Raw genomic sequence first — 25,966 nt, 5'->3', positions numbered from 1 at the left:
TATGAAGGTTAATGGTTAGTTAAGACATATTAGGAGGACTGGGGGAGTGTGTATCTAATAACATAGGATTCTAATAAATAGATAGCCACCCATAGATAAAAATGGCTTATAAGTTATAGTATTGCAATGTTTATATTGTTAAATTTAAATATAAATTTAAAAGACATAGATTACATAGAATTTATTTCAATCCTATCAAATGATATTTTTAATAGCAAGTTATTAGGCCACATTGTAAATAAACAAAGGATTTACATAGATTCTTTGACCAAATTTATTTACTAAGGATGTTATGGGCATGAATATGATATCCAAGGGTGTTAATAATGTTTTAGATTTCCTTCAAAATGAGTTTAATTGCATAGATGTTAATGAGTGTTTCTAGCAATTTCTGTCCAAACAAGAAACCCACAGTTGTGAACTGGATTGAAGGGTGTGGAAAATCAGTGGTGTGCGATGCTATTATCAACAATGAAGTTGTTAGTAAGGTTTTGAAGACAACTATTCCAGTTTTTTTTTTGAAGTTAAACAAGCTCAAGAACATAATTGGATCTACACTAGCTAGTGCAATGGGAGGCTTCAACGCTCACGCATCTAATATTTTCTACTATATTTATTGTAACTAATATATATATTGGTTGAATTTTCTAATCTATATTAGTCTTAAAAAAATTCTAACATATATTAGTTGTTAATTCACAACAGTTTGTGATTATGGTGACAACTTAAGTACATATGAGTGTAATTTCCATGATGGGATGTATGAATTATCCTCCCCACATTGTTCATAAATGATTATAACCTTGAATGGGCTAGCATTGGTCCATCGTCATCGTCTCAAAATGACCCGGCAGATGAAAATTTACCATGTCTATCATCATCACTTCACAATGTCTCATAGATGCCCCCTTCTACATATTATATGCAAGAATTTATGGCAGGTCATCCCCTCTACCTAGCCTATGATTTATTGTGACAATAGGTGAATAAAAGAAAATTTATAAGTATGGGATATTGTCAAAAAATATCTTTCAATTGTCCTTTATTCACTTATTGTCACAAGCAATCATGGGATAGGTAGAGGGGATGGCCTTCCATAAATTCATGCATATAATCTATAGAAAGGGTCATCTATGAGATAGTGCGAAGTGATGATGATAAAAATTGTAAATTTTCATCTATCGGGTCATTTTGAGATGATGAGATAGACCAGTGCTAGCCCATCTTAGGTTACAATCATTGACGAGCAATGTGGGGAGGACAATTCATAAATACCATCATGGACATTACACACATATGTACTGAACTTGTCATCATATTCACAAATTGTTGTGATTAGGCATTGAAGCAAGAGTAGCTAACACCTAAATTAGGAGTGTGGTAATGTATGGTGGAGTGGGATAGGGATACAAAGTAGTAGATGGTTGACATTATCATGGGCACAGATTATGTAAAGGCTCAGTTTAACACGGGAACTTGATTATAGGCTATTGGTGTTCCTAGTGGATTTAATTGACTTATACCACAAATTTGTTAAATATACAACATTCTATGCCCTCCTTGTATTTTAGGTTAGTGAATAGGGGTTATTAATCCCAAGTGGGATAGCACGTCCCTGGTGCATAGCCTAACCATATTGGTCTCTCTATCTGTATGTACCAAAGTGATGATCTAATAACCTATCTATGATATCCAAGATGGATCGGCCTATAAATATGTGATGATTATATTGGTATATAATTCTATGGTCGACCCATCCCATTGATTTGTAACCAAAGCCATGGAAGGATATAAATCTCAAGAAAAGGTCAAATATTAAAGAGAAATTAAGTTAATATTTAACCTAACACTCTATCCTAGATTTCTCAACATGGTAGCAGAGCCAGGTGATGAAGTGAGGGAAGAAAATAAGATCAACTTGGCACCATGTCATCTCAACAAGAGTGAATTCCATAGTATGAATTTGTGAAGGTAAGAAGAACAAAAATATGGGCATAATTACTAGCCCTAATTGCATTTATAAGGTCGATAATATACATAGAAAGGAGTAAGGGGTTTTTGAGGTATGTAAGCACTTTTCTTGATGACCAAATAGCTAGAAGGCCTTCTCTCCATGGACCGAACCTACCAAAGAAGAAAGTGAAGTTCTAGGCTCATTCTACTAGCCTTGTTCTCTTGACGTAATCTTAGACTTACTCAAGAAGAGTGAGAGGTTAAGGACTTTGATCTTGACGGACCGAAATGATATTTGAGGAGATCAATAAATGCCAAGAATATTCACAAAGTAAGCAAAGGTATGAGGTAATGTTAAAATATCTAACGTCTTCAAAATTTCATGCCAATCTAGTCAAGGAATGACGTCATAAGGTCTTATTATTATCTATCATCCTAGAAATATGTAAAATATTCCTCAAAAGGTTTTGAGTATTATTAAAGTATTATGATCATAAACCTTTATTGTAAATCCTATAAGAAAGCCATACTTTCTAATTTCAAGAGGACCGCGATCCTCTCTCTATACCTATGCATATAAATCCAGGACTAATTTTCATTATGAGCATTATTATTGTTACAAGGGGATAGAGACATATAAATTTCACCTGCATATGAAATCAAGCCTTCATTATGGACAAGTTTTGAGTGATAATAGTCTCAAGTTGAAAGGCATGTGCATGAGTCTCTTTTGGAAGCCTTTAAATGTTTGTCATTGTCACCTTTTCAAATGGATTTGAAAGCACTATTTAAAGAGGATACACATGTGCATAAGAGAGATCAAATATCAAGGGAATTGATGATCTCATTCTTAACTTTATTGAAATAATTTCAAAAACCATACTATACACTTGTGCATTAAGACATCAAAATTATGAGCATATTCCTTTTTTATATTTCCATATTGAAAGTGTGGATCATTTCTCTCATTGGTCTCAAATCAAATCCTAGATAATGGCCTAATTGGAAATCCAGGAGTCATTTCAGTCTTATAAAGAACAAGCCTATATGTCCTCTTGTTTTGGGCATAAACACACTTCAAAATGATATAAACTGAAGTATCAATCATCTTGAAAAGGGATTCGGGCCTCCTATTCTAATTATGAGCAAAAGAAACCTAGATCAAATCTCTTAAAGGCACATTCAGCGTATCTTCAAAGCTATAGTCACTATTCATCAAGATAGAATTTGATGACCTGTGTAAGTGGCATAAGAAGACAAGAATATATGTGTAGTTTATGTGATGAGATTGACATATAAAAATACACAATCTGAGTCTTTGCAAATCAGTGAGCCGACCTTCATTGAAAGATACATCTATTTGAATTTACAATGGTATTATTTTTCGAATCGTTTTATAGTGTAGCTCTATAAAGTTGTTGATAAGAATCAAGGTCTATGTTTAAAAGCCTTAATTAAAGGGTATAATAATACAATTTTTCATGTTGGAAAGAAGAAAGCTACATGCAATGGTAATGTCACAACATTCAGTGCAAGACAATTTTGTTTTTAGTAATTATAATACTTGTTGGAAATACTGGGGGGGGTGAATCAATACCTATATATATATATCTATATATATATATATATATATATATATATATATATATATATATATATATATATATATATATCTATATATATGTATATATATATATATATATAACTATTATTTTACCAGTTAAAACATTTATATTCAGAACACAAGATGAACAACAGGTATCAATGCTTTTATTAATATAATCATTGCAATAAAATAGATACAATATATAAATGGTTGCAATCAGTTGCCAAGCACCAACTTGGACTTTTGTGAGGCTCCAACCTCAGAGCTCCAACTCCGTATCACCAAGGCAACAATCTTGGACTTAGGAGCACCAACTCCCAAGGACTTCAATCCTTCCAGTTCCTTAGACACCAGTCCCAAGGACACCAATCCTTCCTACTTCTGAGGCACCAATTCCAAGGACTCCAATCCTTCTTACTTCTGAGGCATCAACCCGAAGGACTCCAATCCTTCTTACTTCTGAGGCACCAACCCCAAGGGTTCTGACCCAATCTTGTCAAGGCATGTTTGATAGTAATGTTATTCTCTCAGAACTCTTCTTTACTGAGTTCTGTCTATTTACACCTTCACTATAGTCTCCATGCTACAACATCAATGACAACTAGTCTTCTTATGAAGGAGTCTTTACAACTCTTCACATTGTCCACACAGAGTCTCCAATAGCCTTCATGACCTTTGATAATCTCTCCACATAGATTTTAGTGAGTCTACTATTAGCTGCACTAAACTCTGCATAAGAACCAACTTTCTGTTCAAGTATCTATTCTTATTATCACAGTAAATGCTTCAGCATGACTACTTCTCTGCTAACTACTTCTCTCTTCAAACAATGTCAGATAAAACTTTATTTATTACATACCAGAATTGTTCTACAAACTACTTGTGTACCTGATTAATTCTTTCGCAGGGTAAAACAATTAGCAGAGAAGCTCACCCTTCGAATGCCTCCTATCCTATTGGTCCTTCAGCCCTTTTCTGTTCTGTTGGACCCTACAGTTGCCTCTGTTTCCTCCAGGTTTTTCAACAACATACAACTTTCCTTGTTCTCTATTTTTTGTATCTTTCTGATTCCTCTGACCGTTGGTTTCCTCTTTCTGCTAGCTCTTTGGCTTCCTCCTGCTCGCTTCAGCTTCCTCTGCGCTGGCTTGTCCTTCGGCTTCCTGGCCCTTTATGTCGCTTTAGCTTCCTCTGCACTGGCTTGTCCTTTGGCTTCCCAGCGTTCGGCTTCCTATGTCTCTTCGAGTTCACCAACACTCCAAGGACACGTAAATTCATAAGAGAGGACCAAAATACACAGAGCAAAACATGTTGCGTATTAAAACTGTAACAACGCTCCTTTTTCAATAATAATAGCATACACAAGACTTTATTGTTTTACGGAGAGAATGTACCAATCAGGAAGGCCCCACATGCCACGTCAACATCGCAATCGCAATCGCCATCGTTCAGGCCTCCTAAACTATCGGGTGCGTTTTTATGCATTTTGGCCTTCAAACCCTGCGCAATACAATTTTCGAAATACACAAGAATATATGGAAAAAACGACTAAAGTTCTTAAGTCCGGTCTTCATTTTTATTACACCCGCATCTATAACTGCATCGGGTCCAATATGTAATCACAATCGGCAGTTGCAGTTTCCCGATGGCCGATGGCCGACTCACCTGCGGATGCGATATGATATTAAATCAGACTGCAATGTTGCATCGGGTCCGCAACATACATCGCAATCGGCGCTGTATAGAGTGACAAGGCTTTACAATATATGCGATACATGACTCCCGATATGACAGATGCGATATTATTATAGGTTGTTTTTAATGCCTCTGTCAGGTCCATACATATATATTGCAATCGATGGTTCGAGGGTGACAACCCTTTATACATTGCGATATGAGAGTCCCCATAGGCGGACGTGATGTTATTAATGGTTGTTGCTATAACCCGTTCGGGTCCGTGTATATACTCCTCCGCTCTTAACTTAACCCATAACTTGATTTCTGCCAATATTATGTTACATCACATTGTAATGGTCCGTGGGTCCACAGATATATATATATATATATATATAGATATATATATATATATAGATATATATATATATATATATATATATATATATATATATATATAGATATATATATATATAGCAATCGTGGGTTTTGGGTAGTGGCATATAACAGAACCCGCCGATATGATTTCTCCGATATATATACTGCTCTTCCGCTGACTTCTCGAGCATATATTACATGTGATACTCCTCCGTTAACAGACTCTTGCTTATGGCTTGGCTATCCTGATGGCCTTGCTCCTGTCTCTTCATGGATCTGCTCTGCTTCCCCTTCATGGATCATCTAGTATCTAGAATATTTCCATATTGACATCAATGACAACCTAGGTCAACAATCTCCCCCTTTGTTATTGATGGCAATATTCTTCTTCTCTCCCCCTTTGACATCAATGGCAAAGGAGTGCTCTGGGACTCCCCCTATCAAACTGCTTCTGTTCTTTATGAATGATAGATCTTCATGGGTCTGTGACTCCCCCTGTCATAGTGCTCTTCTTTTTACTCAAGATAGAAGGATTGATGCTTTATCATCAATTAGCACATTATTCCCTCTTCATGTCTCAAAACTACTTTATCATGGCTTCAACAATGCTTAAAGATGCTCTACTTCAATGCTTTCAATCAAATTGCAAATAGCCATACACCAAGTGTCCAAGTCCAAGTTTTTATGCTTCAATCCATATTGTTGTCTCCACAGTCAGAATTTAGAGGCCTTCATAGTCTGAATCAAGAGAAAATGCCACTGAAATTTTCTTTCTTGTTATCTTTCTTCAGAACCGAGTTCCTTTGTGTTTTTGTGCTTCTCCTTGAGTCACTGCCATCCAGTGTTCAACATCATTTCATTTGGATGAAATGGTGAGAGGTTGTGCCTCATTGTTTGTTGTTGTATTTTCTATGTGACCAGTATCAGCTTAAGTTATATTTGACTGCACAACATTCTCCTTTCTATGAGCCATCTTTTCCTTGTGTTCTTGTACATATCTCAGCAAGTTATTTCCGCTAGTAGATTTAGATATCCTATCTGTGACTGTCTATTAAATTCATTTTTCTAATTTTCATATTCTTGCAATGCTTCAGTTTTGTTATATGCTGCCAACTATTCTTACTTCAAACTCCATTCCAAATGTATCTATTTGTTTGAAGATTGCCTCTATTAGTTTCCATAATTTATCTGTTCTCACATTAAATCCTTGAGTCAAGACATTTAGCATCTGTAATATCAGCACCATAGTTATTTGCCCTATTTCTCTAGCATTAGATGCTTTCTCTGTTTCTCCAAATACTACTTAGTGATTAAGTGGAAAGCATATTTAACAACAGTCCAAAGAATGATTACAGGATTATGCTCTTCAATGGAGTACTCCTAAGAAATGATCTTTATCAAAGAATGATTGTTAATATAGCTCAAAAAGGATTTCATAAGGACCCTTTCACTAATTTCTTCTGCAATAATGATCAAGAATCACAAAGTCCCCCTAACTGTATGCATTGTCTCTTTTGGCAGAGTCTTCCCATCAAATGCTTAGATTGTCAAAATTCAGGCCAATGACCTGTGTTGTTGGCTAGAGAGTTCAAGGGACTTTTGGATTGTATTTGCTTCCTTCTCCATACTTGTGTAACTTTATTCTTTTGCATGGTTCTAGCTTGTGTAAGAGCCTAGGTTAAGTTACAATCACGTGCCATATGACCAATGTTATGACACTTGAAGCATTCTACATTGTTCATGAATAAGAATTCATGATTTCTTCCTGCAAAATTGTTTCTTGGAGATTGTTGGGGACCATAATATCTATCTTTATGAGATGGTTGGGGACCATAACATCTATCTTTATGATATGCTTTACAATCTTTTTCCATGTGACCAAAGTTTGTACAAGAATAAAAATAACCAAAAAATGAACTTTGGTACCTGGGAGATGGAGATTTCCTTGATGTACTTCTGAAGCCTTTCTGCCTTGAGATCCTTTGATGATAACCATTGCCTCTCACATCTTTAACATCATCTACATTTCTTCTTGGAGCAGGATTTCTTCCATTGTAGCCTTGATGTTTCTCCTTGCCTTTGCTGGAACTGGGAGCATCACCATTTCTTTCTGGCTTCTTCACATCCCTTTTGTTTGAAGAATTATCATTCTTGTTTGAGGATTCACCTGCATACCTGAGACCTGATTTATCAAATGGACATCTGTGATAGCTGAGCATGTCATCCAAGGCCTGAGAGCTCTTCAAGATTTTGTTCATGCCTTCAACCTTTTTTCTGAGGAAGACAATCTCTTCTTCCAATCTTTCATACTCATTATTCTTCTTAGCAAGATGTTTCTCAATTTCTTCCTTGATACGAGTAGCTTCATCTGCTTCTATTTTAAGGGAGATGACATTTGAATTCATTTTGAAGATTTCTTCATTTTCCTTTGCTAGACTGCTTTCCATTTCTTCCTTGATCCTTGTAGCTTTACATGTTTCGGCCTTGGGAAGTTTGATGTTAGATTTTAATTTGAATATTTCTCCATCCTTTGGTTTTAGTTGACAGATCATGGTGTTTCTTTCCTTTCCTGCTTCATCAACCTGTCCTTCTATGATTTTCAATTCTTCCATTGTCTTCTCAGCTCCTTGTGCTTGTTTCCTTGCTTCTTGTAGTTGAGATTTGAGACAGGAGACCTCTACCTTGTACTGACCAATCTCTTCTTCAAGTTTGTTCAAGCTCTTGTGCCTTTGTTCAAGTTGACTTGACAAGGTATCTTCCCATTTCTTTGCTTTCTCCAATTGACTTGTCATGGATATGACTTCTTCATGATGCTTTCTTTTTCTTTGATGAAATTCCTTCTTAAGCTTGGCAAGCTCTTCATCCCTTTCTTGTACTTGAAGCTTGACAAGATCAACTTTCTCCCTTGTTTGATCTTGGTCACCAACTAGTTCTATCTTCTTCAGTTCCTCATTTTCCTTTTTCAAATTGTTAATCTCTTCCATGGCAGCCATAAGTTGAGCGAGGAGATCTTCTACAAAATCTTTTTCATTCTCTTCATCTTCTAGGTTTGCTTTAGCCTTGATATCATCATTCTCATTTTAAGCTTCTATGATGGGTTCTAGATTTCCTTCTTGATTTCCATCATATTCTTGACTAATGGTCATGGTCAATGCTCCTTTTGAGTGAAGGTCATGAAGTTTGTCCCATATACCCTTTGCTGATGAATATTTTCCTAGATTGTTCTTTATAGAATCAGGAAGCCAATTCAAGATTGCCTTCATTGCTTTTGCATTGTACTCCTTGGATTCTTCATCCATCCTGCTATCAAAAATCACCGATTTCTAGATTTCAATGCCTTGAGTCTGTAAGAAATTCCTCATTCTTGCTTCCCATATATTAAAGTTCCCATTGAACCATGGAGCCTCCTCAAATTGTTTGTATTCTATTTTAGTGGTAGAGGGAGACACATCCTTAGGAGGATTGGAGACTTTTTTCCTTGACTTCACCATTTGTGTTCTAAAGATCAACCTTCAAGCTATTAGGCTTTGAATGAAGGTACTGGCTCTGAAACCAATTGTTGGAAATACTAAGAGGGGGGGTGAATCAGTATTTTTTATTTTTTTATTTTTTATTTTTATTTATTTTATTTTATTTTATTTTTATTTTATTTTTATTTATTTATTTATTATTATTTTTTAACTATTATTTTACCAGTTAAAACATTTATATTCAAAACACAAGATGAACAACAAGTATCAATGCTTTTATTAATATAATCATTGCAATAAAATAGATACAATATATAAATGGTTGCAATTAGTTGCTAAGCACCAACTTGGACTTTTGTGAGGCTCCAACCTCAAAGCTCCAACTCTGTTTCACCAAGGCAACAATCTTGGACTTAGGAGCACCAACTCCCAAGGACTTCAATCCTTCCAGTTCCTGAGACACCAGTCCCAAGGACACCAATCCTTCCTACTTCTAAGGCACCAAGGCACCAATTCCAAGGACTCCAATCCTTCTTACTTCTGAGGCATCAACCCCAAGGACTCCAATCCTTCTTACTTCTGAGGCACCAACCCCAAGGGTTCCGACCCAATCTTGTCAAGGCATGTTTGATAGTAATGTTCTTCTCTCAGAACTCTTCTTTACTGAGTTTTGTCTGTTTATACCTTCACTATAGTCTCCATGCTACAACATCAATGACAACCAGTATTCTTATGAAAGAGTCTTTACAACTCTTCATATTGTCCACACAGAGTCTCCAATAGCTTTCAAGACCTCTGAAATGTCTCCACACAGCTTTTAGTGAATCTACTATTAGTTGCACTAAACTCTGCATAAGAACCAACTTTCTATTCAAGTATCTATTCTTACTGTCACAGTAAATGCTTCAGCATGACTGCTTCTCTGCTAACTACTTCTCCCTTCAAACAATGTCAGATAAAACTTTATTTATTACATCCCATAATTGTTCTGCAGATTACTTGTGTACCTGATTAATTCTTTCACAGGGTAACACAATTAGCAGAGAAGCTCACCCTTCGAATGCCTCCTATCATGTTGGTCCTTTGGCCCTTTTCTGTTCTGTTGGACCCTATAGTTGCCTATGTTTCCTCCAGCTTTATCAACAACATAAAACTTTCCTTCTTGTTTTTTGTATATTTCTGATGCCTCTAACTGTCAGTTTCCTCTCTCCGCTGGCTCTTTCGCTTCCTCCTGCTCGCTTCAGCTTCCTCTGCGTTGGCTTGTTCTTCGTCTTCCCGGCTCTTTATGTCACTTTGGCTTCCTCTGCATTGGCTTTTCCTTTGGCTTCCTGACATTCGGCTTCATTTGTCTCTTCGAGTTCACCGACACTTCAGGGACATGTAAATTCATAAGAGAGGACCAAAATACATAGAGAAAAACATGTTGCGTATTAAAACTGTAATGGCGCTCCTTTTTCAATAATAATAACATACACAGGACTTTATTGTTTTACGGAGAGACTATACCAGTCAGGAAGGCCCCACATGCCACGTCACCATCACAATTGCAATCGCCATCGTTCAGGCCTCCTGAACTATCGGGTGCATTTTTATGCATTTTGGCCTTCAAACCCCGTGCAATACAATTTTTAAAATACACAGGAATATATGGAAAAATGATCGAAGCGCTTAAGGTCAGACTTCAAATTTATTACACCCGCATCTATAATTGCATCGAGTCTATTGTATAATCGTAATCGGTAGTCGCAGCTTCCCGATGGTCAATGGCCGACTCACCTGCGGATGCGATACAATATTAAATCAAACTGCAATGTTGCATCGGGTCCACAACATACATCGCAATCGGCGCTATATAGAGTGACAAGGCTTTACAATATATGCGATACATAACTCCCAATATGACGGATGTGATATTATTATAGCCTGTTTTTAATGCCTCCGTCGAATCCATACATATATATCGTAATCAGTGGTTCGGGGGTGACAATCCTTTATACATTGCGATATGAGAGTCCCGATAGGCGGACACGATGTTATTAAGGGTTGTTGCTATAACTTGTTTGGATCCGTGTATATACTCCTCCACTCTTAACTTAACCCATAACTTGATTTCTGCCAATATTATGTTACATCACATTGTAATGGTCCGTGGGTCCACATATCTATATATATATATATATATATAGATAGATAGATATAGATATCGTAATCGAGGGTTTTGGGTAGTGGCACATAACAGAACCCATCGATATGATTTCTCCGATATATATACTACTCCACTATAATATATTCTCTCTGATATATATATATATATATATATATATCTATATATATATATATATATATATATATATTGCTCTTCCTTTGGCTTCCGATAGCTCTACTCCTCCGATATAGCTCTTTATGCTCCTCCGCTATGTGTTCCTCTTTGTTTCTTAGTTCTTACCTTTTTCCGCTATGTGTTCCTCTTTGCTTCTTCCGTTGAACTTCTTCCTCTCAGTTCTTCTTGGGCATACATTTCTCCCGATATTCCCGGTATGCCTCCAATAGCTCTGTTTGCTCCTCTGATATATTCTTCTTTGACATATATATATGGCTCCTCCTATAGCTCCGATAGCTCTGTTTTGCCTCCTTTGGCATTTTAACTCCTCTGTTAAAGGACTCTTGCTTATGGCTTGGCTATCTTGATGGCCTTGCTCCTGTCTCTTCATGGGTCTACTTTGTTTCCCCTTCATGGATCATCTAGTATCTAGAATATTGCCATATTGACATCAATGACAACCTAGGTCAACAATACTGAAGTAAACATTTTGAAGAAATTTTCGGGTATAAGGAATATTGTTTCACCTATAGCAAGTAGCTTTGTGGGACCTATGCATCACAAAGTTTCAAGCAGAGAAGCCACAGTTTATTGATTTTGAAGAGATAGAAGTCCAAAGGCAGTAAGTAGGGTCATTGTGACAGTCACCTCTTTGAAAGAAGGTTTTGTTTGTTGTCATCCTTTCACTAAATATCAGGAAATATTCAATTATGTTCCATCATAGGAAAGAGTTGTTGTTGAATCACTAGCTAATAGTAATAACAAGAATCAATACAAGAATATTTTGTTGACAATAATTTCAAGAAATTATTGGGTAAAAGGGATATCATTGTAGATAATTCTCTAGATATGTGCATCATTGATGATCTAGAAGCAGAGTAGTAGCATATTGATCCTGAAGCAAGAAGAGGTTAGTACATAGATACAGTAAAGAATATCTTGAGTTGATGCACACCTTAAATAAAAGCGATAAAAGGACCATTACATCTGGAATAGAAGCTCATTATGACAAAATTATATAACCTTGAGGTATGTATGGCATATTTTATTAAGGATCCAACATGAAATGTTGTAGGTTGAGTGTATGGTTCTAGGGTTTGTTGTTAAAATTGTTGATATTGGTATTGATATCTAAAACCTTCATCAGCATAAGTAAAACCCTAGTCATATGGAAACCCTAACCATGTTCCCTCATAAAAACCCTAACCCTTGGTCTTTTAGGGTTTGTGTACAATCTAGGGCTCATGACAAGTATGTATATATGGATGAGGTTGATGAATTTTATATGGATCCCTTGGTCTAGGATTAGCTCTTGAAAACCCTAGAATTCCATTCTCTAATTTTACATGGTAACTCTAGATTGAAAAATAAACATCAATGCTTTTGTTATTGTATAATTTTCTTGGTTGTACTTGTTAATGAATACTGCAGGTACAAGAAGTAAAGGAAGAAGGATGAGAATTTCCTCTATTTTGGCAAGCATGAAGGAAGGAGTGAACTGTAAGGACCCTTGGATCCTTTGGCACTCTAATAGATTCATGGTATAATGTTGTGAATGTGGATGCATGGAAGAGAAGAACTAATAAAAACATACATAATTATTTATGAACCTAATATAGCATTGAGCTAGCCGATATTAATATGTTGCTTCAATCCGATAATAAGGATCATTCATGGATCCTACTTTGTGATGTGATGGAGTGATTTCTTGTTAAAATCCACAACTTCGGTCAAACTCCACCTTGAACAACTCATTTGTAGAAGATGATTATTGGAATGAATTCCTCTTTTCGAGAGGAACAAATTTGACCTATGGAGCATTGGATACTGACAAGGGAAAATTTGTTGGGTCCCTATAATACTAGTGATTACCCCATTACTATTGTAGTTATACCCCTTATTTATATTGTTGTGCCCCTATTACCCACATATTGTTATTTCTGTGCCCCATAGAATCCCTCTATTATTATTTTTGTGGCTTTATATTATTATTGTTAGGTCGGCTGGATTATATTGTGACTCCTTAGACTCCTATATATAGAAAGGAGGTTTTGTCATTTGTATCATCGAAGAATTGTTCATTTATGTAATGTAAAGGAGGTTGCCCCCTCGAAGAGGCTGAATTCTAAGGCGTTGATCTTTCTTTTCTATCTTTTCTTGAGCTGGTTTCATAACATTTGGTATCAGAGCTTTGGATTCTAGGGTTTCGCTGCTCCAAACAGGTCATCGTGGCATTTTCGCTATAACTTTTTTCTGTAACGTTTCAGAAGTCGCAAAAAAAACCCATTTGAGAAGAAATCACACTGAACCTTGGGTCCGAATTTCAGAGTTTTTCGCGCGATATTTTCGGAGATATGATCTGAGGAAGTTGGTCTTTTTGTAGACTCCTGAATTACACTCAAAACAGGTGACCTAGGGAAAATCGTCATAACTTTCTTTCTGAGCATCGGATTGAAATTTCGTAAGAAGTTACAGAAAGAGGACGGACTGTAGTTTTCTTTTATATATTTTTTAGAGTCAAAGGTTGAAACAGTGACACGTGGCACGTCGTACAAGTTCGCTCTACTGAACTAGTCTATAATCAAGTCACTGTGGGAGATTTCGCATAACTCTTCCTTGGAGAATCCAATTTGGGTCAGACTTGTGGCATTGGAAAGAGGACACAGAGGGCTACTACAGGTCACAAATTCAGAACTAGATAATCAGAAAGTACAGAGATACATCGGAGGCAATATCGAGCTCCTACAAAGTGAAAAAAGGTGTGTAGATTTTCTTTAATTTTTGCTTAAGCTTGGTTTGAAAATTTATTTTGAAGGAATTCAAAGGGCATATTAGAGAATTATTATCGGTAACTGATGCCCCGAGGAAAGAAAATGCAAACACCTAGTAAGGAGCCTGAAAGCTCTAGCATGACTCATGAAGAAGAAGAAGAAATGCTATATGATATATCAAAATTACAAGAACAAGTGCAACGAGTGTCACTTGCACAAAAGCAACAGAATCTAAAATGGATGGTTTAAGGAAAGATGTAGAAGCTAAGATGGACGGTTTAAAGAAAGGTGTAGAAGCTAAGATGGATGGCATGGAAGCTAAGGTGAATGGCATGGACGCTAAAATTGATGGCATGGATGATAAGATGGATAAGTTGCTACAAGAAATGGTCACTAAGGGTGAAAGAGTATTAAAGGAAACTCATGATGAGAACAAAAGAAATGTTAATCATGATTCCATAGACTCTAATGTTGGATCGAAGACTCACCATGTTCCAAAAATCGATATGAGGAAGTTTGATGGCAAGGATCCCGCCACATGGATATTACAGATGGAGCAATTCTTCGATCTCAATAATGTGCAAAACACACAAAAGGTACGTATGGCAACTTTATATTTGGAACCAAATCAGTTTGTATGGTATCAATGGCTTTGTTCTCATAAACAATTTATAGCACATTATGAGGATACAAAAAGCAACACTTTTTTTAGCCAATTGATAAGTCTCAAACAAAAGGGTTCAATAATGGAGCACATTGAGGAGTTCCAAAAATTGAACATAAGGGTAAAAGATATTCCAGAGGAGCATAGGATTGATGTGTTCATAGGGTCTTTAAAGGATAATATCCAACATGATGTGCGCCTTTGGGAACCTGATTCATTAGAGAAGGCATTCAGGTTAGCAAGAAAAATGGAAAGCAAAATTATGGCAACTAGGAAGCATACCATTCACAACTATAAAGACGGAAGTGTTGTTGCCCATAGTCTTCCACAACCTACAAGGTTGACACCACAACAATTGGAAGAAAAAAGAGCAAAAGGGCTTTGTTACAATTGTGATAGCAAATACACAAAAGGTCATAAGTGTGCTGAGAAGAAATTATTCTACATAGATTGTGAAGAGAAAGAAGAAAAGGAGCAAGAAAGGTCAAAAGAAGAGGATATATTCCAGGAACAAAGCCTAGATGAAGAACAAATAAATCCGACCATATCTTGTAATGCATTGGCGGGAATTACCACTCCTCAAACCATCAAGATAGAAGGACAAATCAAGAAGAAAAAGGTAATAGTGTTGATTGATTCAGGAAGCACCCACAATTTTATTCATTGTAGGGTAGCAAAAGAATTGAATTGCTTCCTATATCCAGCACCAGAGTGTCAAGTGATGATTGCAAATGGAGGAACAATAAATTGTTCTGGAAAGTGCCATAATATCAAGCTATCCATGGGAGAATATGTATTGACTAGCCCAATGCTTTCCATTCCAATGGGAGGTGCTGATGTTGTACTAGGAGTCCAATGGCTACAATCCTTGGGTACAATAGCTTTTAATTTTCAAGAACTTTTCATGAAATTTTCTGTGGAAGGAAAGGAAGTTGAATTAAGGGGTATTGCAGGGAAACCAGGAAAGATAATCAGCTCTAATGGCATGACAAAGCTTCTAAAAAAGGAGCAAAGAGGTGTAATTGCACAATTATGTTCGCTAGATGTTTCCACATTGGAATCATCTATTTCTCCAGATCTCCAAAAAGTCCTGGACAATCATTCCAAGGTATTTGAGACTCCCAAAGGTCTCCCACCTATGCGTGATCATGATCATGCTATTCATCTGATTCCAGGAAGTGTTCCTCCAAACATCAGGCCGTACAGATATCCATATGTCCAAAAAAGTGAAATTGAACGTATGGTTGCAGAAATGCTAGAGGCTGGTATAATTCAACCGAGTCAAAGTTCTTTCTCAGCTCCAGTAGTATTGGTGCACAAGAAGGATGGATCATGGCGCATGTGTCCAGATTATAGGGAGCTCAACAAGCTCACTATTAAAGATAAGTTCCCCATTCCTGTCATTGATGAATTACTGGATGAATTGCATGGATCAATTTACTTCACCAAGTTGGATCTTCGTTCGGGATATCATCAAATCAGAATGAAGATTGAAGACATTCCGAAAACGGCATTTAGAACTCATGAGGGTCATTATGAATTTTTGGTCATGCCTTTTGGCCTTACCAATGCACCTTCAACATTTCAAGGTTTGATGAATTCAATTTTCAAACCATTCCTTAGAAAATTTGTGTTAGTATTTTTTGATGATATACTAATCTACAGCAAGTCTTGGAAGGATCATGTTGAACATGTTGACAAGGTGCTACAACTATTGGAGGAGAAACAATTATATGCAAAAAGATCCAAATGTTTCTTTGGAGTCCAGGAGGTGGAATATTTGGGTCATATTGTATCTCATGAAGGAGTTAAGGTAGACCCTAGCAAAATTAAAGCCATTAAGGAATGGAAAATCCCCACATCCATAAAGCATCTGCGAGGATTTCTTGGGTTGACAGGGTATTATCGCAAGTTTGTTAAGAATTATGGGAGAATAGCAGCACCTCTAACAACATTATTGAAGAAAGATTCATTTTCATGGACTCCGGAAGCAACAAAGGCCTTTAAACATCTTAAGAGGCAATGTGCCAAGCACCAGTCTTAGCTACACCGGACTTCACAAAAACCTTTATTGTGGAATGTGATGCTTCAGGAAATGGAATTGGTGCTGTTCTAATGCAAGATGAAAGACCCATTGCTTTTGAAAGTCGTCCAATCAAGGGAAAGTTTTTAAGCAAAGCTATTTATGAGAAGGAAATGTTGGCAATACTCCATGCACTTAAGAAATGGCGACCCTACCTAATGGGAAGACACTTCAAGGTAAAAACGGATCATGATAGCCTTAAATACTTTTTAGAACAAAGATTATCCTCTGAAGAGCAACAAAAGTGGGTCACAAAGATGTTGGGTTATGACTTTGAAATCATCTACAAAAAAGGGAAGCAAAATGTGGTGGCAGATGCACTCTCAAGAAAGGATGAGGATATGGAAGCATTGTTGTGTGCCATTTCTATTATCCAACCAGATTGGATAAACGAAGCAAAGGAGGAATGGAAGAATGACGAAGAAGTGTGGGCACTTATTCGAAAGCTACAACAAGATTCAAGTACTTCTGATACATTTAGCTGGAAAAATGATTCGTTATGGTACAAAGATCGCTTATACCTCTGTAAGAATTCCCAGCTAAAACAAAAGATTCTTATGGAATTGCACACTTCTCCCTTAGGAGGGCACTCAGGATTTTTAAAAACTTACCACAGGGTTAAGAAGGAATTTTTTTGGGATGGCCTTAAATCAGATATTCAAAAGTTTGTGGCGGAATGTTTGGTTTGCCAACAAAATAAAGTTGAAACAATTAAGACACCGGGTCTATTACAACCTTTATCCATTCCAAGCCAACGTTGGGAGGAGGTTTCAATGGATTTTATCACAGGTTTACCCAAGTCTGAGGGAAAGAGTGTCATCATGGTGGTAGTTGACAGACTTACCAAGTATGCACACTTTTGTGCATTATCACATCCATTTAAAGCCAGTACAGTTTCTACTGCATTTATGGAAACAGTTCAAAAGCTACATGGAAACCCAAAGATTATTGTAAGTGACAGAGATCCCATTTTCACTGGAAATTTTTGGACAGAATTATTTTCTTGTCTTGGTACTCAGTTAGCTCATAGCTCATCTTATCATCCTCAATCTGATGGGCAAACTGAGATAGTAAACAAATGTTTGGAAGGATATCTTCGTTGCTTTGTATCTGATAAACAGACACAATGGGTCAAATGGTTGCCTCTGGCTGAATGGTGGTATAACACTTCCTTCCATACAGCAACAAAAATGACCCCATTTATGGCACTTTATGGGTACCAACCACCATCAATCACATCATATTTAAGAGAAAATTCTAAGGTTCAAGCAGTGGAACATCACATCGAACATCAACAACAAGTCCTCCAACTCTTAAAGGATAACCTCGTGTTGGCACAAAATAGAATGAAACAACAGGCAGATCAACATCGCAGTGAAAGAAGTTTTGATGTAGGTGATTGGGTATTCCTACGGCTACAACCATATAAGCAAATGTCCCTAAAGCAAGCTAAGAAGGATAATAAATTATCACCAAAGTATTATGGTCCGTACAAGGTGTTGGAAAAGATTGGTACTATGGCATACAAATTGGAGCTTCCTGCAGCTTCTCGATTGCACCCAGTTTTCCATGTTTCATGTTTAAAGAAGGTTATAGGCGACAAGCTCCCAGTTCAAACAATATTGCCAGAACTTGACGAGGAAGGAAAAATTATATTGGAACCGGAAGCAGTCACAGAAACAAGAACTCGGCAGCTACGAAATCGATCAATTTCAGAGTATCTTATCAAGTGGAAGAACTTATCCGCTGAAGATTCCACATGGGAGGATGAGAATTTTATGCAGAAGTATCCAGAACTGCTCAAGCGTTGAGGACAACACTTTTTTTGAAGGAGAGGGGCATGTTGGGTCCCTATAATACTAGTGATTACCCCATTACTATTGTAGTTATACCCCTTATTTATATTGTTGTGCCCCTATTACCCACATATTGTTATTTCTGTGCCCCATAGAATCCCTCTATTATTATTTTTGTGGCTTTATATTATTATTGTTAGGTCGGCTGGATTATATTGTGACTCCTTAGACTCCTATATATAGAAAGGAGGTTTTGTCATTTGTATCATCGAAGAATTGTTCATTTATGTAATGTAAAGGAGGTTGCCCCCTCGAAGAGGCTGAATTCTAAGGCGTTGATCTTTCTTTTCTATCTTTTCTTGAGCTGGTTTCATAACAAAATTTGTTTTTGAGGTCAAGTCCACACATGTGGCTTTGGTCATGGTCGGCCCCACCAGTCATGTATGCTCATGAAACCCAAGAGACATGACCTTTGACCCACATTAACTTGTATAAGTAAATGTCAAGGAAACTTCATTTTGGCATATTCACATCACATATATTTCTCTATCCTCTTTTGATTGGTTTGACCTCCAAGGGTAGCTATTCACTTTACATATGCAAGCGTTTGACTGGCCATTTTATCTCTCTGATGACTTGCTATTTTAGCCAATGTTGACCAGCTTTGATTGAGGTTCATTTGACCTATTTTGGCTGTGATTTTTTTAGGGTTGACTCTATTTGACTAGGCCACATTGAATGGCACAAGAACCAAGGAAATATGGGTAGGTTTAACCTACATTGAGCAGAATCCTGAGGTAGCAGTTTGAACAAAGGGTTGACCTTCTATTTAACCAAGTTTGATTGCTGCAAAGTTTAATTTTTTTCTATTGTTTGACTATCAAGAGAGGTCGAGTCCCTCTCTCCTTTGGCCAAGTTGTTTCTGAAGAGTTTGACCAGTCTTTTACTTTCTAGTTAGTGTAGAGTTTGACTTCTATTGACTAAGGGCAGAATTTCAGACTTTGACTGGGCCATATATTTAATTATGAGCAGTGGTATTGGATCATCATATTGGAAAGTCAATTTTACTATTGACTTTGAAAGTTGCATAAAACAAGAACAAAAGTTATAGGAAGGATCATGAACTTAGTAAGGGATAACTTGGTGGATGTAATGGGTCTCTAGTCAAAGGGTCAAGTTTGTCTATTATTGATTTAATCTACTAGAGAAAGCGTTGACTAGGATTTTCCCCTTCATAGGGGTTTTTTGTTAGGAAACAAACTCAGAAAAAGATAAATAAGAGAGCTGAACGCCTTCAGAATAAGCCTCTTCGAGGGGGCAACCTCCTGTACATTACACAAATGAACAATTCTTGGATGATACAAATGACAAGACCTCCTTTCTATATATAGGAGTCTAAGGGGTCATAATATAATCAGAGCCGACATAACAATAATAATGTAAGGGCACAATAATAACAATAGTGGGCTTCTATGGGGCACAATAATAACAATATGGGGACTACATGGGCACACCAATATAATAAGGGGGTTGTACTAATAATAATAAGGGGTTACACTAGTAGTATAGGGACCTAACATGCCCCTCTCCTTCAAAAAGTGTTGTCCTCAACGCTTGAGTAGTTCTTGATGCCTATGTATAAAATTCTTTTCCTCCCATCTGGAATCTTTAGCGGGTAAGTTCTTCCACATTATGAGATACTCTAAAATTGATCGATTTCATAGCTGTTGGGTTCTTGTTTCTGTGACTACTCCAGGTTCCAATATGATTTTTCCTTCCTCGTCAAGTTCTGGCAATATTGTTTGAACTGGGACCTTTTACAAATTTTGAATGTGTGGCCACACTTCTTTGTCCTTCTTCCATTCATCCCTTGCTTCGTTTATCCAATCTGGTTGGATAATAGAAATAGCACAAAATAATGCTTCCACATCCTCATCCTTTCTTGAGAGTGCATCTGCAAAAACATTTTTCTTCCTTTTTTGTAGATGATTTCAAAGTCATAACCCAACATATTTGTGACCCATTTTTTTTGTTATTCTAAAGATAATCTTTGTTCTAAAAAGTATTTAAGACTATCATGATCCATTTTTACCTTGAAGTGCCTTCTCATTAGGTAAGGTCGCCATTTCTTAAGTGCATGTAATATTGCCAACATTTCCTTCTCATGAATAGCTTTCTTGAGATGTAGCAGTAAAAATACCCAATCGCCTGCATCAAAATTTCTTTCACTGCGATGTTGATTTGCCTGTTGTTTCATTCGATTCTACACCAAAGTGGTGTTATCCTTTAAAAGTTGGAGAACTTGTTGTTGATGCTCGATGTGATCTTTCACTACTTGAATATTTTTCTTCTTGATATGTCCTTCTATCTTGAGAGTTTTAGGAGTGGTAATTTCTTCCAATGCATTACAAGATATGGTTAGATTCATTTCTTGATGCTCGATGTGATATTTCACTTCTTGAACATTTTTCTTCTTGATATGTCCTCCTATCTTGATAGTTTGAGGAGTGGTATTTCGAACCAATGCATTACAAGATATGGTCAGATTCCTTTCTTCTTTCTCGATGTGATCTTTCACTTCTTGAACCTTTTTCTTCTTGATATGTCCTTCTATCTTGAGAGTTTGAGGAGTGGTAATTCTTGCAAACGCTTTACAACATATGGTTAGATTCATTTCTTCTTTTGATGTTTCTTGATCCTTTTCTTCCTCCTCTTCACAATCAGTGTAAAATAATTTCTTCTCAGCACACTAATGACCTTTAATGTATTTGTTATCACAATTGTAACAAAGTCCTTTTTCTCTTTTTTCGTCCAATTGTTGTCGTGTAAACCTTATAGGTTGTGGAAAACTAGGAGAAAAAACACTTCCATAATTATAGTCATGAGTGGTGGGACTCCTTGTTTCCATAATTTCACTTTCAATTTTTCTTGCCAACCTGAATGCCTTCTCCAATGAATGAGGTTCCCAAACATGAACCTCATGTTGAATGTTATCCTTTAAAGTCCCTATGAAGACATCAATCCTTTGCTTCTCTGGAATATCATTTACCCTTATATTCAATGTTTGAAAGTCCTCAATGTGCTCTTCCATTGAACCCTTTTGTTCGAGATTTATCAATTGGCTATAGAAGGTGTTACTCTTTGTATCCTCATAATGTGCTATCATTTCTTCCATGAAAATTAACCAAGTAACAAGTGCTTTACGAGAACAAATCCCTTTATGCCATAAAAATTGATTTGGTTCTAAATATAAAGATGCAATATGTACCTTTTATAAAAGTTGAACCTCGTGTAGATCAAAATATTGCTCCATCTATAATATCCAATTTACTGGATCCTTGCCATCAAACTTCCTCATATCGCCTTTTCTTGATTTTAGGAGCTTGATCTTGAAACGACTGTAACTCTGTAATTTTGGATCTTCTAGTTCTGAAATCACGACTTAAAGTATCCCTCTATGTCCTCTTTCCAATGCCACATGTCTTATCGAAATTGGATTCTCCAAGAAAGAGTTATGCACAATCTCCCAAGATGACCGGATTATATACCTTTTCAGAAGAGCGAACTTGTATGAAGTGCTAAATGTCACTGTTTCGACCTTAGGATTTTAAAATTATATATCGAAAACTAAAGTCTGCCCTCTTTCTGCAACTTCTTACGAAATTTCAATATGATGCTCAGAGAGAAAGTTATGACAATTTTCCCAAGGTCACCTATTTAAGATGTAATTCGGGAGTCTGCAAAAACCCTAACTTCCTCAGATCATATATCCGACAATATAGCGAGACAAGATCTAAAATTTGGACCCGAGTTTCAGACCACTTTCTTCTCAAATGGGTTTTTTTTTTAGCTTCTGAAACTTCGTAGTGAAAAAGTTATAGTGAAACTTCCACGATGACATGTTTTAGATGAAATTCTGGAGCTTGCAAAAACCCTAAATTCCTCAAGTCATATCTCCGAAAATATAGCAATACAAGATCTAAAATTCAGACCCAAGGTTCAGCGAGATTTCCTCTCAAATGGGTTTTTTTGTTAGCATCTGAAACGTCGCAGAAACAAAGTTATAGCAAAAATTCCATGATGGCCTATTTGGAGCAGCGAAACCCTAGAATCCAAAGCTCTTATACCAAATGTTATGAAACCAGCTTACAAAAATATAGAAAAGAAAGATAAACGCCTTAGAATTCAGCCTCTTCAAGGGGGCAACCTCCTTTACATTACATAAATGAACAATTCTTGGATGATACAAATGACAAGACCTCCTTTCTATATATAGGAGTCTAAGGGGTCATAATATAATCAGAGCCGACATAACAATAATAATGTAAGGGCACAATAATAACAATAGTGTGCTTCTATGGGGCACAATAATAACAATATGGGGACGACATGGACCAATATAATAAGGGGGTTGTACTAATAATAATAAGGGGTTACACTAATAGTATAGGGACCTAACATTTTTACCTAGCCCTATTCCTACATCGTGTGCCCTTGTTTGTTTGAAATTTGTCTTGATGAACATAAAAAAATGAAAGAAATAAATAATAAAGAGATAAGAACAATCATAAGAAAATGTAAAAGGTAAGAGAAACCAACTTGAAGAATCTAATTCACATAATTCCTAAATTTCTCAACATGGTATCAAAGCTTTGTTCTTTTGCACAAGGGAAGTAAGAAGGTCACCAAGGCCTCAAGAGGAAGATAAGTCTCCTATGACTAAGCTTCTAGAAGATACAAAAGAAAATTCTAGGCACTCTAATTAAGCCTTATTTGTAGTAATTAGGCCACAGAATTGTGATTGGACAACAAAAAAGCATTAAAGAATATAGCAGACTTATTTTGGAAGATTGAAAGGATAGGATGAGCATTCTAATGAAAGAATCAAAGTACTTAAATCCTGTAAAGGTCATAAAAGAAAAATATGAACTATGTTTTATCATAGTGATCTGAATTCTTAGGATTGTAGATGACCAAGTTAATGTTTGGGGTTTCTCAAAGAACAATCTTTACAAGAGAGAAAACAAGATTGTTACATTTATCTTGATAAAAAATAGACCTATACAATGGTATACAAACCTCGAATTTGTGACAGATCTATAACATCAAATTAAAATTTAAGTAGTCACCAAAGGGGCCAATTTTTTTTAGCATAAGTTTCATTGAAGACCAAGACATATTCCTCATAAAGTTCTAAGTTATATCTACCATCTTCTCAAATAATACGAAGTAATGAGCATGTTTAGGGGCCATCCAATCCTATTTGGAAGACTAGAAGAAGTGACGTCAGTCACTGTGGAAAAACACCACCTTGTGAGCATAAGTGTATTAAAAGGTCTCAATAATAGGAACCGAGATTTCCCACCTTATTTTTTTGCATAAAGGAGATCGTGATATAACACTCATTAGGCCTATCATCAAGATACAATCACCTTAGAAGACAAGAATTTGTAGTGTATAATTTCTATGCATAGTTACAATGCCAATATATATATATATATATATATATATATATATATATATATATATATATATATATATATATATATATATATATATTTGATGTAGGAGCATTCTTCAAAGCTTATAAGACCCATGAGTTTTATTTCACATTTACAAGGAAGTGGGTTCCCTTAATCATTTTATTTATTTTCCTAAGTTTAGTTGAGTTGAGGGGATTTTAATTGTAATTTGATTAATGGAGAATATGTCGTGAGTGTAGAGATCTTAGAGATCGTTAAGTAATCCTAAGAAGAGTGAGGGTTTGAGGGATTTAAATGATTAATTTGGGATTATGTTTGAGAAAAGAGTGGAACTGGAGAGATACTTTGGGAGAGATTGAGAGATTGTTGGATCTGAACTAAATTGGTTCATGAATCCGTTTTTGTATAAATTGTGATCTTTTGAATAATTCGAGAGGTTAGCCAGAGGTTAGCTAGGGGTTAGAGAACTAGAGGATAGTAAGAGCAAGAGTGAGGAGTTAGGAAGAGCAGTAGATGGATTTTATGAAAAAGAACTGAAACAGTCGAATGTGACTGTTTTCCTTGTAAATATTTTATAAAAATACCAAAACAGTGTGGATTTGTATATATCAAGTGTGGGAATTTGTGTCTGTATGTGTCTTAATAGCCTTATGGTGCATTGGCTGTGAATCTGAGAAATACTGTGGAATTTTTGCGTAATGACTGACGGAATTTCCTTTACGGGATTAGTATTTAATTGTCTAATAAAACCTATGTATAAGCATGTAGAGATCGGGATTTCCCTTTTAAATGGACGGAAGGATCAACCAGAAGTGAGCGCAAATGGTTTTCACAGTAGACGGAGGAAGATTGAGAATTATCTTCTATAGTGGAGGACGCAGGCTTTTTCTCAATTTCCTAAAGGATTATAAAGAGATAGTGAAGGGCAAAAGAACGGTGGAGATTAAGTCACATCGTTGAAAATGGAAGATCGTCGACGTAGAAAGAATTAAAACAGCACAGTGGAAACCATCAGATCGGCCAGATCAACAAATATTAAGTGCTAACCCTTTATTAAGCCGAGTTCCTTTAAGTTTTGATTTAAGCACATGGGTGGTATTCGGCCAGTGGTAAGCAGTTTCTCACGCGGCCTAAAGGTGGGAAGCTATATTTCTGAATTCTACGCGATTAACCTTAGCGATTGACACGTAGCACTAGAAAACAAATTTTCTCGCGTGATTTTGGAATATTAATCGTCGTGCTAGTTGGAGCGTGAGATTGTGCGACAGCCGTTGGATGGAGCGGGGTCACATCAATGGTGGAGATCATCCGGCCTAGTTGACGAGCGGATGACGTGACAACCATCTGATGGAAGAAGATCTACGGTGATCGCGTGGAAACTTGCAAACAATTTATCTCGGCCAGTAGACCCGATGAACTCATTAAAAAGAGTTTACAGTTCCGAGTGATCGGACCGTCCGTTGAATGGGTGATCAGACGATAATCGTGCATGAACCATGTGCGTGGGTTAACGGATCTGTCGGACCCGATATGTTATCAAGGAGGACTAAATCTTATTTGGGTTCGGGTCTTAAACGTTCAAAAAAGACCATTCATTATTGGTTGATTGGTTGTGTTTCGTTGTGAAGACCGCCAATTATAACGTTTCCGATATATATGTGGGCCCATAACACAAAGGTCCACGCGCTAATTTTGTAAAGATGCAGCTTTGCTGCATAAAAGCAGCTTAGCTATCATCAATATATATACACACACACGGTTCAAGCCTGTA

This window comes from Pinus tabuliformis, chromosome 6 (assembly GCF_031772625.1).
Source record: "Pinus tabuliformis cultivar Carrire ecotype Pingquan chromosome 6, CPIR1, whole genome shotgun sequence".
In the NCBI taxonomy this organism is placed as follows: Eukaryota; Viridiplantae; Streptophyta; class Pinopsida; order Pinales; family Pinaceae; genus Pinus; species Pinus tabuliformis.
This window is presented reverse-complemented; position numbering follows the sequence as displayed.